A 16,079-nucleotide genomic window follows, 5' to 3' on the forward strand; every position below is an offset into this window, starting at 1 on the left:
CTTTGGTGAGTTTTTCAGAATCGTGGAAACTAAACTAAACTATACTAAATTACTAGGCGGAAAATTTTACGAAAAATGCAAGTTTCAAACACGTCAAAATCTCTCTTATACCTCATGAGCCTTTTAACCGTATTCTAAAGGACTCAACGGGCTGATTGTGGCTGAAATTGATACACAAAGCTATCGACGAAGAAGACAAAAGGAATATAGAGGGATCCTATTGGTTGGAAGCGGGTGGTTGCAATGGACAAAGATTAGTCCATCATTTATCCCCTTACTCTATGAGAACCACCCATTTACATTTTGGAATAAGAAACTGCTTTTTCAGTAGTTTGCAATACGAAACCTAGTGTTTAAAAGATTTGCGTCCATCAGACTCGGATTAAGATACTCTACTTTTCGTCTATATAGTGTCAATACTAGAACAATCAAATGTTCACCCTTGGAGGCCGAAAGTTACCCAAGATTTCAGCATGAGCTTGAAAGAACATCGCCTCCCATTCTTGCCTCAAAAAAAGGGGAAAAGGGAGAAACAAGCGTAAAAATTATGATCGCGCTTCCGATTTCATCACGAAAATTCAATTGAGGTAAGTGCCGCGGTACGACACAGCAGGTTCCGCCACTATAAAACGACGAAAAAAAATGAAAAAATGTCCCCTCAATATCTGCGCACTCGTGATGCAAGCCGTCTAGTTTGGAGAGAACCTCGTATCAGACCTCCAGTGCCGCCAAATTTCCCAGGATGAAATATTTAACCGGAGATAAAGAATGAATCAGGGTTGCGAATGTCAGGAATAACAGGGTCAAGTCAGGGAAATAGAGGGAATTAGATCAGTCTCGAGAAAATTGAGGAATTTTCTCCGTGCAAAATGGATTTTATCCCCTCTTAAATGTTATGGAACTGGAGCATCGTTACTTTGTAGCCAAGGATTTTCTTCGGCAAAGTCAGGAAAAACGAGGGAATTTTGGAATTTTTGGTCACCGTTTTTTTGTGTTTTTTGTTAAACATGAGGGAAAATTAGGTACAAATCACGGAATTTTTATGTTAGTGGCATGGAACTGTTTTCCCTTTTTTGTGTGTTATTTTTGTAAAACTTAGAAAAATTGGAAAAATTTCGGGTAAATAAATGCAGGGGCTTCCCGTTGTAAAATCTGAGAACATCATGGTATTTTCGTGGATGTATTACGGGAATTTTGTTTGTTGAAAAGAACTGAAGTAGCTTAGGATCAGAGAAATTTAAAATTTTATCAGGATAGCACCTTTTTTCTTGAAATTTCCTACTATATTCGATGAAGTCGCGAAAAAAAGTCCCTGGAAAATCCAGAGAAAATAGTTTCCGTGATGAATGAATGGATTATTTTCGCTGGATTTTTCAAAGAGTTTTTTTCGCAACTTAATCGAATGTTGTCAGAAAATTCCGAAGAAAAAAGTTGCAAATCTTATAACATTTTAAATTTTCCTGATTTTGCACTAATTCAGCCCAACTTAACTTAAAAAAATTCCCGTAATCCTTCCACGGAAACACGATTTCCTCAGCTTTCACAACGGTAAACCTTTCCACTCATCCACAAGAAAATGTCCACGAAAATAATTTCCCTAGAAAACATTTCATCGAAAGAAACTCGGCAATGTCCGGGTTTTCATACGGCGTTTTTCCGCGGGACTTTGACGGAAACGTCACGTAGATAATAAAAGCCCTCAATTGAAAGAGAAGAATGCGGCGAGGTAGTTACAAATATTTATAAATTTGACTTTTATGTCGCCGTGCTCGGGGGATGGGGCCCCCGTGAAGAAGTGTCAAGACAGTTAAAGGGCGGGAAATAGACCATAATGCACTCCCCCTTCGGCGATACCTTCAAGTGGCGTTTATTTATTCAACCCCAACAGCAGGAGGGCGGTGGGGGTGGCGGGGGGGGAGGGTCCCACGAAATTCAACCTAAACGTCCCGTCGTTGGGTCGGCGCTTTGAATATATTCGCCGGTAAATGAGGCGTGATATATACGCACGTAATACTTCTTATGTGAATTGTGAACAATCCGTATTTTTTCCGTCCGCCCCCGCTGCGGACCGTCCTGTCGACCCTTGGTTTTTTAGCGGAGAGGGGGCTACGCTGCCGTGTTGAGGAAAAACGCCGTATGAGCCTTTGGATGTTGCCTACACTGAAAAAAAAAACTCCGGCCGTTGGAGCCGCAATTACGGGCTACATAGACGTACCGTCCGTTCCGGCTCAAAGCCCAAAAATTCCGGCTGTTGGAGCCGTAGCTTCGGCCTCTGAACCCGGAACAATCGCAAGCTACGGCCCAGCAGCTGAATTTTCGGCCTTTGAGCCGAACGGACGGTATGTCTATATAGCCGTAATTGCGGCTCCAACGCCGGAGTTTTTTTCCAGTGTAATTGCCCTCAATAAAACGCTATTTTTTGTGAAGAATTTTAAATATTTCACCCTGAAATTTTCGCTTATACACTGAAAATAAATAGTTACGGAGACATACGTTCGTTCCAGGCTCAAAGGCCGAAAATTCCGGTTCTGAAGCTGTAGCTTAATATATAATAATATGGAAATATGGCAAATTCTGAAGATTCATAGGGCGTTCTTCCTTAGCACGGCAGACTTAACCTCCTCCACGTGACAAAAAAGAAAAAAGAAAAGTAACCGGACTATCTTAGTGTAAACATTGGATAAGCTACGACGAAAAAGGCATCAAACTTGTTTTTTCCGCAACATTTTATGACCACCGCCCGCATCAATTGAGCTATAAACAAAGCATTCGCATGAAATCGTAACGGCATTTTTGTCGCTCCAAATCCGTTCAAGCACGAATCCGCCACCCGCAAGAGCACAGGAAAATTAGCGCGAAACTTAAGGGAAATCACGGCCCTTCAATTTCCAAAATTGGTTCCCTGGGAAGACACGACCACACACACACCGTCGCGGGGAAAATCCGTCAAAAATGATATCCGCCATAAAGCCCGCCGCCTAAACCCCTAATTCTATTAAAACCCCCGTGGCTTTGATTCGGGCTCACCCTCATTGTCTCCTCGGCGATTCGAGGTATCGATACTCGCCATCAATCCCAGCAAGAATATCGAATTTCGATCCATCGATTCCACAACCCAATCCCGCAGAAATATCAAACCTCGAATTTCGACCTATCAAAACTAGCTATCTTACCCTACGAAAATATCGAATTTCGACCTATCGAAATGAATTACGTTGAAGTGTATCGTGGTAAACAAGATTAATCCGAGGCAATTCCTCTTCATAACTTTTATGAACTCTCGAAATAAAGTTTCCCGGGCCGGATAAAAGGAGCCGCTCCACGCTTGCCGAACCGCCCGCAATCCCTTTTAATCGGATTTCGATAAATCGAAGTTCGATATTTTTACGGAGTACAGTGGCGGGTTCGATGGGTCGAAGCGCGATGTTTATGCGGGGTTTGGTGGAGCGAGGTTCGATACGTTCGCCCGGGTATAATTGGCAATGGTGCTCGTCATAAATCCCGCCATAAACGAGTTAAGTTTATGAGGAGAGCCCCGAGACACTTGCAATTAGTTGTCAACGGAATAATCAACCGATATCTTAACGCCACTTACGGGGAGATCGTTCAACGATGATGCCTACTCACCCCCTCTACCCGACATTCGCACTCCCCGCCTCACACTGTGGCGTTTCACCGCGAGATCTGGCCAAAATTCGAACGGAAAAAAAATATAAATCGTCACCTTCCGGCCAATGTATTTCAAGCGCCATGCGACGTTTCAAAATTTCCGCCGCCATTTCTTTTTCAGAGAAATAGTTGGTAGAATCCGTGTGAACATTTCGCTGAATTTAAGATTTAACGCAGAATGGACCACCAGACAAGGTACGAATTTTTTCATTCTGATTCATGTTTATTAACTACAATTTCACGCAGAATACGATGCGCACAACAAAAATTACCGAAATCAACTCCTTACGAAGATATTTAATGATTCTTAATGCGTGAATTCAAACCACCCGCTCATGAAAACTCAATGCTCCACGTGATTCACATCGCACGCTAAACTTTATCATGACAGTCTCTACGATATACAAATCTGGCAACCTCAATCTTGACACTTTGGCTCAGCTATAGCAAATTGCTTATAGTTTGCACAACACATGGTAGGAAATGAACATTGCTCGATTGAGAAGCTTGCTGAAACCGTTGTAGTGCGCGATTTGACTCTCGTAGAGCTTTGAGTTTCTTGTGAGCGGGCAGTTCAAATTCCTCGTAACCAATGTGAAATAAAAACGTTAATATTTTCGTTAGGAGTCCGTCTCAGTAAATTTCGTTGCGTGAATCGTGTTCTACGTGAAATTCTGGTCAAGAAACAGGTATCAGATTGCTTGAATTTGTACCTTGTCTAGTGGTCCATTAATCTTGCGGATTAAGGAAGGCGCAGGTGAGATAACTATTCGCGCTCTGGAGTGTGTTTTTGGCCTAGCTTCCAATTTGAAGGCGCGACGGATTGACCATCAGAAAATTGCTTTTTTGTCGATTGCCTTCGGCTGTTTCTGTTATGTGCAGCAGACCTGCTTGAGGCTAATCATTTTGCCTGACTACATCATATCGTCACCTACCGGCCGGAGTATCACAAGCGCCATGCGACGTTTCAAAATTTCCGCCGCCATTTTATTTTTTACAGAGAAATTGTTGGTTGAATTTGTTTGAAATTTCAGTGAATTTGATTGGCAGCACAAAGAAAATTTAGTGAATTTTATAGCCCAAAATGCAAGTTCCAGCGGAGGCCTAAGCCGAGACTTAGGAGGAATTTGTAGAAATCCAAAATGAGCCTTGTTTATGGACGAAAATGGACGATTTTGATCCAACATGATAATTCCAGTATCTGGCGTTTCTAAATCGCCGCCCCCCCCCCCTCCCTGGCGGAGGAACATAACTGGCAGAAAAGTGTACCTGTGCAATTTTTGTTCTAATTTTTTTTAATTTTTGCATGAGATCAAGAGAAAAACAGTTGTATTATCAGCAGAAAATGCTCAAGATTCTCCTGGTAAAAATGCAATTTGCAAGAGTATAAATTTGGCAACATGAAATGTATATACACTTTTTTGCGGGAGAAACGGCGATATAATCACTTAAATATGAGCTGATAAAGCTATCGAACAGTTTGGCCAGATTTTTATTTCCAAGAGCACACTGTGCGCGACCTCCCCTTGCACGCATGTTGCGGGAACTTTTTTTTTTTCGAAAGGAGTACAGATCACCTAATGTAACTTAAACAGTTATCGGCGGAAGGGATTTTTGTGGAGGGATGCTGCGGCAATAACCGGGGTTTTAATCTTCCCCCGGGGATCTATTTGCAAGTGAGCGCGAGAATTAAAATTATCAATGCTTACTCTAAGTTCGGTTTGCGTTCGGGAAAAATTAACTTTCGTTTCGTCCTGTCTTTGTTCCCTTTTTTATTATGTTTTTTTCCCGGGGTGTAAGTGTGCGAGTTTTCGTGGTTGTTGCGCAATTTTTTAGTGTGATTATGCCACGCGCGAAAAATATTCAGATCGAACATTTGCCTCACAGACTGGGCAACACGGAGAAAAATCTATGGCTTTATACCACAATTAGATGGTCCATATGAAATACTACTAATTATCGTAAATGAATCAATGATTCTCGGTTTGTGAACCACCTTAAGGTATCTCATACCATACTAAGGTATATGTGCTATTATTGTATGTTGCCTTTATTACCATTAGTGGTATTCCATATGAACCCCGAATTGGTTTATAAACCATAGCTTTTTCTCAGTGAAGTTGGATATATGTTTTTAATCATGTTTTGTCTGTTCGCTCAATTATTTGGGCAAACTCATGATTGCCTAGCCTGTAATAACGAAAGCTGAAGAAGAAATTAAGATTCAAATCAAGAGTTAGCAGCAAGCTGATTGTTTAAATTGGTAGACAAAGCTAGAGAAAAAGAAGACGAAAAAGATATGATCGGATCCTATTGGTGGGAGCGGGTGGTTGCAATGGACAAAGGAGGTAGATTGTGGAATAATTAACGGAAATTCACGAAAGAGGAAAGACCCTATAGTAGTCAATCATTTTCTCCCTTTGTCTGTAAAAAACACATATTTTAACCAAAAAGATAGCATATAGCTACATTAATCTGCCAAAATACATGCATGTGTTTAAATGGGAAATACCGCCAGATGATGTCACCATAGGCGGTGAATTTTCTAATTTCTTAAAGTATTTTTTACGTACTATTTTCCATTTCAGAAAAATTATTATAAATATTACAACAAAAGTAGCTCTGTCAGAACTTTCAGCTAAAGCAATAAAAAATTGTCGAGCTATTTCATTCGGTCTATTCTCTCTAATCCGGTTCATCCATAAGTTCGTGATTATCAGGTAAAATTCAGAGAATTTGAAAGCAAGGAAAAATTCGCAACGACGCCAACTCACCTCATCTGCGATAAAATTGACCTATCACTAGACTGTGCGGATGGAGCGAAGTCCCCGGCGCGGCGTGTATCGGAGGAGTCCGGAGTCGGTCGTTGGGAGTTGATTTATTTGGCGAGGGTCGGCGGTAGGTGGTCGGCGGAGTACCTTGTTCCGCGGCGGAGAGGAAGAACTGTTACAAGGTTGCTCCTCTAAATCTTCCTGCAAGTACCCACTTGTTGTCCTCGTTAAGCCCCTAAATCATCTTTATATTTTTACACCGCGTCCCACGCTCTCCCCCGAGGCGCCGCCACGCTGCGCGCCACCACGCGGGTTTTTCGCTCAGCGCTCCTTCCCCGACGACAACCTGCATTGAATTCGATTGACTCCAGTGTTCGAAACTCACCTTTGCGTTTTAGGAGCCATGTGGCGCATCAAGCCCGATTTTTAGGCGCCATTGAAGATTTTTTAGGGGCCAAATTGACTTTTTGCCTACATATTACGGCGCATTTAGTGAAAAGTTAGACGCAAGATATTGAAATAAATTATCAATGAATTGAGCCAAGTTCAACAGGAGAGCACCTAGTCACATTTGGAAAAAATGAATTCCATGCAATTCATTTTTTTCCAGACTAGGTGCTTTCCTGTTGAACTTTCTTTTCTTGGGGGTACTTTCTCTAGGTTTTCTTCTCCTCCGTGAATTTTGCTCTCAGTCCAAAAATATTCGAAGCAATTTTCAGAGAGAGATTTTGATTAGTTTTTTTATAAAAAAAATGAAACAGGGTCAGAGTATTTTAAACGATGAAGTAGAGATACACATTTTTTGACTCTAGCCACTGATATGTCCCGGTTATTTAATTCCATCCATCTATCAATCCGGAGGAAGGGCAGCCACTATCTTATGATCTTTTTATGAATTTGGGTTCTGGAGTGGCCTGTAACCGAACCAGTCCGGATGATCGCGCCAATCACGGTGCGGTCGGCGTCAAACTCATATCAGCGCCTGCAAGACCGTAGGAATACTTCACGCATTGCGCCAAACAGTGCGGTCGGCGTCAAACGCATATTAGCGCCTACAAGACTGCATGAATACTTCTCGCATCGCACCAAACGCAATGCGAGAGTTATTTGCGCACAACTATTCGACTACGGGTATAGACACATTCCCGCCGGCTGGATTGAAGGCACAACACACTGTGAAGATGACTCGACACTTGACCGTGCGCCCTTTCTTGGCTTGCGCGACGCTAAAATCCCCGCTAAATTAGGACCACGCGTCATTTCTTTTGACGGTCCCTGCCCGGTTTAATGGATAAATATGTATGTTAATGGGCCTGTTGCAAACTTTTGCTAGAGCGAATATAAGAGTTGTTTCCTACAGATGATGCCTCAAAAATCACGATGGGCGCATCGGCAAAGTCTGAAATGCACTCATAACTTCACAATCTGCGTAAGAAATTTGCGTTTTTTTGAGCTTCCCGCTTCAAAAACGATACTACGGCACAGGTGAACATTTTGTTAGAGGAGTCGTTCCATCGTCGGCAATGTTCATCATGGCCGACGCTTCCGCAGTTCCGCGCGTAATTCGAGGTGAGTTCAGGGTCAATCAAGGCGGGCGAGGAAAATATGAACGTAAACACGCCGATTGTTATCTGGTCTAATGCTGCTCAGGTGTTAGCTCGTCTCATCATACGTGTTTTGGCGAATTGGCGTCGGCCATGATGAATATTGCCGACGATGGAACGCCTCCTCTAACAAAATGTTCACCTGTGCCGTAGTATCGTTTTTGAAGCGGGAAGCTCAAAAAACCGCAAATTTCTTACGCAGATTGTGAAGTTATGAGTGCATTTCAGACTTTGCCAATGCGCTCATCGTGATTTTTGAGGCATTATCTATAAGAAACAAATCTTAGTTTTGATATAGCAAAAGTTTGCAACAGGCCCATTGCAACGATTCAGAGACTAGGACGATGTTTAAATGATGCAGCGATTCCAAAACTTGATTTGCGTGAAATTAACTTTGGTTTGGTAAAAATAAAACAAAGCAAACAAAAAATCGCGTCGAATTGGCAGCAAAATGGCAACTTTTTTTTATCCGTTTAAACCTTTAGAAATGTATCGATTCCTAGAGGGGCCAAGTGCTCCGACAAGAATCGATTATTTAACGTAGGTTTAAATGGAGGAAACCCGATGTTGCCAAATTGCTGGATCCGCCTTTGGAGCTATTCCTATCGGGTTCCTCACAATACCTACCATGTCCAAAGCAATGATCGAATCGCAAATCCTTTGAAATTTCAGGAGCTCCATTGAGCAACACTTAATATCGTCGGAAAACTGCGATCATCATCGGACAAAGCGAGAACGGTAGAGAATTTTCACTTGATGAAGGAGCTCGGAGTAGATCAAGAAAAAATACCTTTGTTTTAGCATCGTAAAAAGGGGAAATCCTCGGACGTCGGGAAATCTTGAGCCATGAGCGGCGGGAGTTTCGATCGGTGAATCGATATCTCGATACTTCCCTATCATAGCAGTATTTTATATCGATAGAGGTCATTCGATAGCGGTACAAGAATGCAGGGTCGTATCACGGCTCGCCGATATAGCTCCGGGGGCCAATATTAGAAATACTTGCCGATGCGGTAATACGAGACCCGGCGAGATTGTCTTATATTCTTTATTGAATGGGGCGGAAAATGTACCTTTCGCTGGGATATTAACTTCCCTCCGACTATTCAACTACCCCTGGAATCCTGGCCACTTTATTTTTGTTACCTTTTCGAAATCATCTCGCCCGCGTTCCGCGCAGAGTTGACAAATTTCGCTTTTTTCGATTTTCTTTGGAATAGAGACTTTAATTTGTGCCACAACGTTGGGGGCTGATTATCGAAATCAATAGACAGAGCGATAGACATAGAAAATAAAGGGAAACTGGAGCGATCTTTGCCGCGTGTTTGCGAAGAGAGCAGGTAGTGTCGAATTTTCGAAATTGAGTTTCCTTCAAAATTCGCCTGATCTCCTGTAGATGAAATCACTGAAATGGCTAAAACAGTGGAATCCGTCTTAATTGTACCAAAACGAGACACTTGAGAAAGCCGTTAGTGCGCAAAAAATGACGCAGTTTTGGACAAAACAGCAGTAAACGGCAATATTCCTCCAGAGATGGAAGAATTAATCTGGGATCAAGCTCCATTTTTCGGTAAGCGCGCCATGACGTCATGTGAACCGTCTATTTCCCAGGCCGAAGAGTCTTGGTCCTGAAATCCTTGCTCACCGTAGCGCGGCCGGAAAAGGCGATTAAGGAGGCTAATAATCGAGAAAGCCACTCGAGCCAACTTACAAAATACCTTTTAATTTAGTGGCCATTTTCGGAAGGTCGGCGCCGCTTGTCGCGCCCGCCGTGTCACGGCAAGCTCCTCGTCGCAAAGTGGTCTCATACTGTCCAAAAAATGAGACGCTTTTACAATTGGATTGAACCTTGCTGCTAAGCGCCGGATACAACTGCCTGCTAGACGCAAAAAGTAGGATCCGATCCTACTTTAAGCAAGTCACTTATGGAGTCCTTTTATACTGAGAGTTAAAAGAATGTGAATCCATTTCTGATTGGTTACCGTATTTTAGGCCTCCACAGTGTCACAAACGGGAATAAAGATTACATATTCGCCAATTGCAAAGATAATAATCTGGAATGGACCGGGGAATTACGGGTTCGATAAGGAACAAACGGAATGAGAGAAGGAACGGAGCAAGGAATTTGAGAATGGGCCGATCAAATATTACGAAAAACTTTCAATTTGTGTATTCTTTATTCCCGTTTGTGACTTTATGAGGGGGTGTTGTCTTAACTCTCAGTACAAAGGGACTCTACATTAAGCAAGTCACTTGCAGCGAGTTGAAACCTGATTGGCTACAGAGATTGCCGAACACGGCCGAAGGCCTACACGCCGCTCAAGACGCGCGTGTAGCTCGCAGGTGTATTTGGCACTTAGGAACGACATATCTGACTCATCCTTGAAGCAACCTATCTACTCGGGGAAGTAATGCATGGTCGAGCACTTGACTTGGGTTCTGTTCCAATGAAGAAAATGCAAGACGTTATGAGATAACTATTCGGGCGTGGGTGCTGGCCAAATTGCCGTCAGCTGACTTTAAAGGCGAAATATGTTCAAACAGTAACTCAAGCACTTGACTTGGGTTGAATTCCAATGAAGAAAATGCAAGGCGTTATGAGTTGGGCGCGAGTACAAGCCATACTGCCGTCTTTTGACATTGAAGGCGAAATATATTCGAAGAACTTGACTTGGGTTCAGTTCCAATGAAGAATATGAAAGGCGTTATGAGATAACTATTCGGGCACGAGTGCAAGCCATATTGCCGTCAGTTGACATTGAAGGCGAAACATATTACCTTCAGATGGACGTATTTCTGCCAAACGGTACTAAGTGCATTAAGACGTGAACTCTGAAACCCATAAGAATATGTGCATAACAGGACTCTCCTCATAATGCACATAATTCCTATTGATAGATATACGTCCAGTTGTTTTTCTCATCTGATTTTTTCCTTCCCTCATAAGAATACCCACCCCCTTGTGCGTCGGCCCCAACTTTCCCGGCTCCCGGTCCCCGAAAAGAACAGGTCAACCGAAGACCTCGAGGTCCTGGGAATCGATGGGAGCCGGCGAGAGGTCCGGCCGGGGGTGTGTGGCGCTTCAGCTTAGGTAGTTTACTTAATAAATGGACCGAGGGGTCACTAAAGCCGATTTAACGTGCTAAGTTGTAAAAGTTTTAAGTAAAAGCTAAACAGAACGCTACGAAAGCTTTATCTATGGCCACTATTGAGTCCGCCCTGTGGTGACGCTCCCCCCTCCTCACCTTGCCCCCGTCGCCGTAGAACTTTTCGGGCGCCCCCCCCCACGCCCCCCCGCCCCCCTCCTCCCCGCGTTTCCGCACGGCTGTTTTTCGTTGGGCCCCGTCGTTGCGTCAACCTGGAGCTTTCAGCCGAATTGACGTGATGCGTATCGGTTGAGTTCGTTTTGTCCTGCCTTCCTTAAAGAGAAATCCGTGTGAGTCCTCCAGCGATGCCAAATTTCCCTCGATGAAATGTGAATTTAGCAGGAGACCTTGCGAATATTGTTTTTCCAACTACACTGGAAAAAACAATCGCCTGGATCTAGAGTCCAGACTCTCAAAAACATTGACAAGAAAAGATACTCTTGATTCAATCGGACTTTTTGCTTGGATCAAAAGGAAATCCACCTAAATCAAGAGGCTCGGCTCTTCGATTCAAGGAAAAATCGGATTGAATCGAGTCTTTTTCTTAATTGTCAATGTCATCAAGAATCTGGACTCTAAACCGAAGCTACTTTTTTCCAGTGTAGAGAGAGTATGAGATTCGAAGATCTCTCTAAATTGCGAATACAACTTTATAAGAAAATTACTTTGTCTATACAAATAAATACTACATAGTGGGAAGTTGGCCAACGTCTAAATGTTCATACTGTAGTGCTTGTCCAAATGTAAGTCAATATAAAGGAACGCTCATCGGAATAGAGTGTTCCGAGGAAGTTCACAACCTCGTGTCTTAATCACGATTTTTTACAATTTTTGACTCCTATTTTATTTTTGCGAAGGGAAACATGCTTACTTTATTACTTATTTATGAAGATTATAAACTGGTAATGGAGGATAAAAATGAAGGAAGTTTACACAGAATTATGCAAATGGGTTTTCTGTCGGGAAAATAAAGTATGACAGGATGTAATCTACGTCGCAAACGGTGAAACTTGATTTCCCATTTTATCGATGACTGTCTCTGTTCTCAGTGGCAAAGCCTGAACGCAACTATTCGCGCTCAACGAGTGTCCGTGTTGCATACACTAAAAATTGTAGGCGCACGGACTTTTTTGCTGTCCGCTCAAGAAGTTGCTCTTCAATCATCACCAGGCGAAAAGTAGCGTTGATCTCCGATTTTAACTTTTGCTTCACTTTATTACGTTTCATAGATTACTAGCGCAGGGCCTCTGAAATATATTCCCTCTATTTCGCCCCTTCACTCCGCGCTGCAACGAACTTAATCGACCTCTGAAATTCTGATCGGCTGAATAAATTCATCGCGCCGCTGCACAGATTCACTCCGCCACCTGTGACATAAGTTCACAAGTTACGATCCGATCCTGTAGGAGGCTGGAATCATGACCCCCCCCCCCTTCATCCCTTCCCGGTAGCTGTGAACAAGCAATAACACCGACACACGGTGTCGACATACGTCCATCTCCACCCGGGACCCCGTGTTGAAGCTCGTCGTGGTTCCTGCATTGCCAACTTCATAAAAATAAAATAAAATCACAAACAGAAACAAGTGACCCTTCATTGGCCTCTTGGCTACAGGCGAAAACTTTTACTTCTGGGAATTCAACCCTTCCCAATGAACAATTACGGGAGCAACAGTGCGCCTTGGATGACGTAATGAGCCAAACAAGTGTGGCAAACTTCGGTATGTTTACAAAACTGCTACCTTATCAATTGTTCACAAAGAAGTATGGAATCCCCGAAAGTAAAAGTTTTCACCTGTCGCCAAGAGGTTAGTGCGGAGGGTCTCTCTATGTCTTAACCGCGAATCGCCAGGATAACCACGATGGTGTCTTAAAATATCTGGTACCCTGTAGATCGTGAAATCTTTCCAGAGACATGAGACCCTCCACTGTCCTCTTGGCGACAGGTGGAAACTTCTACTTTCGGGGATTCAACACTTCCTTATGGACAAATGTGTGGAACCAACAGCCATCGTACCCACCAGGTGAATGATGAGCGCCGGGTTACATAATGAGGTAAACACGTTTACCAAACTTCGGTATGTTTCCCAAACAAAATACTCAACACGTTTTTCAACATCCATCTAGTAGGTAAGTCAGCAGTTGAATGTTGAAGTCCCGAAAGTAAAAACTTCCACGATTGTCAGGATACCAATGGAGGGTCTCTTGTCTCTTGTCTGCGGATGTCTCTGACGCAATTTATGGTCTGTGCATCAGTTTACAGTATGTTCTTTCTCTCTTTTCCAAAAATGCAAGAATTAAAAGTTACTGAACAAGTTCATTGTGACAACATCCCGCGGCACCTCATAATGTCTCCCGCGCCGCGCCACGATGCCAAGCCACAACCTCACCGGCGACATGTGGCCCTCAGGTGTTACCGCTGTGTTAGCCCTTCGCCACTGCCCTCCCCCCTCCCCCCTTCGACCCCGCTCACCCTTTGCCCCCCTCCTCACCCCACGCCAGCCTGATGCTGACGTAAGTATATCTTTTATTGAACTTTTAATATTTCACCCGTTCGCGAGATGGTGTTGTCTGATCTACGAGAAAATAACTTTCTTATCGATCTCTTCGCGTAATCATTTCCATCAGCAGATTTTGAACGTAGCAGCGTCCTAATGTTGAGATCCTTCAGGGCCGCTTCTAAATAACGTAACGCTTGTGAAAACGTACGTAAAAACGTTTACTAAATAATCGATTCTCGCCGAAGCACTTGGCCCCTCCAAGAATCGATTCATTTCCATAGGTTTAAATGGAGAAAATTCGGTATTGCCGAAATGCTGGGTAAATTTAAAAGGCAGATGAATCGATATATTGCAAAGCACGCCACGCCAATAGCTGTATCGGTCGTTTTTCATGCGTTTAAACGGACCGAAAAAAATTGCCCGTGGGACGATCCGCGGCCAGAGCCTGAATTGTCGAACCTTTATCGAACGACCTTTCATATCCCTATCTTAGCAATGCTATCTATCGATCGATAACGATGCAAAACTCGACCCGCAGGTCGTGGCACCGCGCACCGTTGCCGAGCGGGCGGGAAAAAATTCCAGGTTCCTCGGCGCGGTCATGGGGGCAGGTGAATTTTTTTGGACGGAACGGCAAGGCTGGCCGCATGACGAGTACACAAAAAGTGAATTAGGGCCCTGCGCCGGGCTAGGATTGCGGTTTTCAAAAGGGAACCACGCGAGGCGGAGATGTAGGATGTATGTAGTCCACTCTTTGCTTTTCTCGCCGGGCAGCGGAGGTGTGGGGGGGGGGGGCGGCCACAATTAAGAGGTTTGTCGGGTCTCTGAAGCCCCGGCCGCGATGACGACGCGAAAGCTCCGAAAGCCCGGCGAAGCTCCGTGTCTTTTGTTCTCGAGCTTGGAAAGCACGGCTGCTGGAAACGAGAAAACTACCGTGCAATATGGGAAAACGCCGCATGAGCCTCCAGGTGTTGCCAAATTTGTTTTGATAAAATGTAAATTTCCAGGGAACTTTGTGGTAATTTTTTTTCTCGAATTTTTTCAAGAATTTTATTCGCGTTCAGATCTAAATTATCGGAAAATTTCGCGAAAAATTATTCATTTTTTCTAAGAATGAGCGTTCCATCGGAGGAAATGAGGCAAAGTCTTGGAGGCTCCTGTGGCGTTCTTCCTTCTTGTCTTCTTCCTCCTCCTCCCTTTACAACTTTTTTCTTCCTCTCCCTCCTGTTCATCTCCTTTTCCCTTTTCTTCTTCTTCTTTCTCTTGTTCTTCTCCTTTTATGGAGAAAAAATTTATAAAATTTATAAAAATATTCTTGTTCTCCTCCTTTATTCCTTTCCTTCTCCTTTTTTTCTTCCTTTCTTCTCTTTCTCCTTTTATTCCTCTTACTTTCCTTTTTTCCCTAGTCTTCTTTTTCTGTCTTCTAATTTTTTCAATATTTTTTTTTTCGCGATCAGATCTAAATTATCTGAAAATCTCAAATGAAATTATTCATTTTCTCCTCGAAAATAAACGACAGTACTGCCGCGCTAAGGAAGAACGCCGTATAAACCTCCAGGCGTTGCCAAATTTCCTTTGATAAAACACGAATTTCCTGGTAAACTCATGAATATTTTCCCTCCAATTTTTCAGATAATTTTGTTCGCAATTTCACCTAAAGTCTCTAAAATTTTCAAGGTAAAATATGCATAGTTTTCCTTCAAAATAAACATTTTATCGAAGGGAATTTGGCAACTTTCGAATGTTCATCCGGCGTTTTTCCTTAGCACGGCAGTATAGTCCTTGGATTCCTTGAAAATTGCGTGTGGCCGAAGGTGGTAAGGGGGGGAGAGAAAATGGCGGGGGGGGGGGGAGACTCATCCGAAACGGTTCCTCCTCAGAAATAATCTCACTCGGCCGGAGCATCAGCGGTGTTCCACCATCCGCAGGTTCTCACAATTGTTGCCACAGATAATCGTTCTTCAGCAGAAATTGCTGAAATTTTGGGATTTCAGCGCCGAATCCGACAACACAAGAAGTCGTGATGGACGTTCTCATTGATTTTCTGCCTAGCTCGGAGCTATTTCATTCCTCACTTTTAAAAGTTTTGCTTTCATAAGCGCATTTTATCCCCCTCCCCCTCCCGTCCTGTAGCCACCTTCATCACTCTTGCTGTGTTTTGCCCGGCTAAAAAATGCATCGCTTCGAATCGCGTGCTATTTTCATAAAGGAAAAACAAATGGGCTACATTCTGGAGTGAGGAACTGGTATTTCTGGCTCATGCATTATAGCGCTTATCTGCATGGGGGACAATCAAAATCGGAGTGGAAGAAAGAGAACATGGAATGGAAGGAAAATAAATAGGAAAGAAAAAGGGACGGGTAGAAGAGGAAGGTATAGAAGAAAAAGG

The 16,079-nt window shown here is 43.3% G+C and overlaps 1 protein-coding gene across 1 annotated transcript in view; it reads left to right on the plus strand.

The window, feature by feature from the left end:
• The window catches only part of zfh1 (Zn finger homeodomain 1), a 253,000-nt gene that overhangs the window by 73,980 nt on the left and 162,941 nt on the right, over positions 1-16,079 (plus strand). The gene's annotated exons all lie outside the window — the stretch shown is intronic.

This window comes from Bemisia tabaci, chromosome 8, assembly GCF_918797505.1.
Source record: "Bemisia tabaci chromosome 8, PGI_BMITA_v3".
NCBI classification, from domain to species: domain Eukaryota; kingdom Metazoa; phylum Arthropoda; class Insecta; order Hemiptera; family Aleyrodidae; genus Bemisia; species Bemisia tabaci.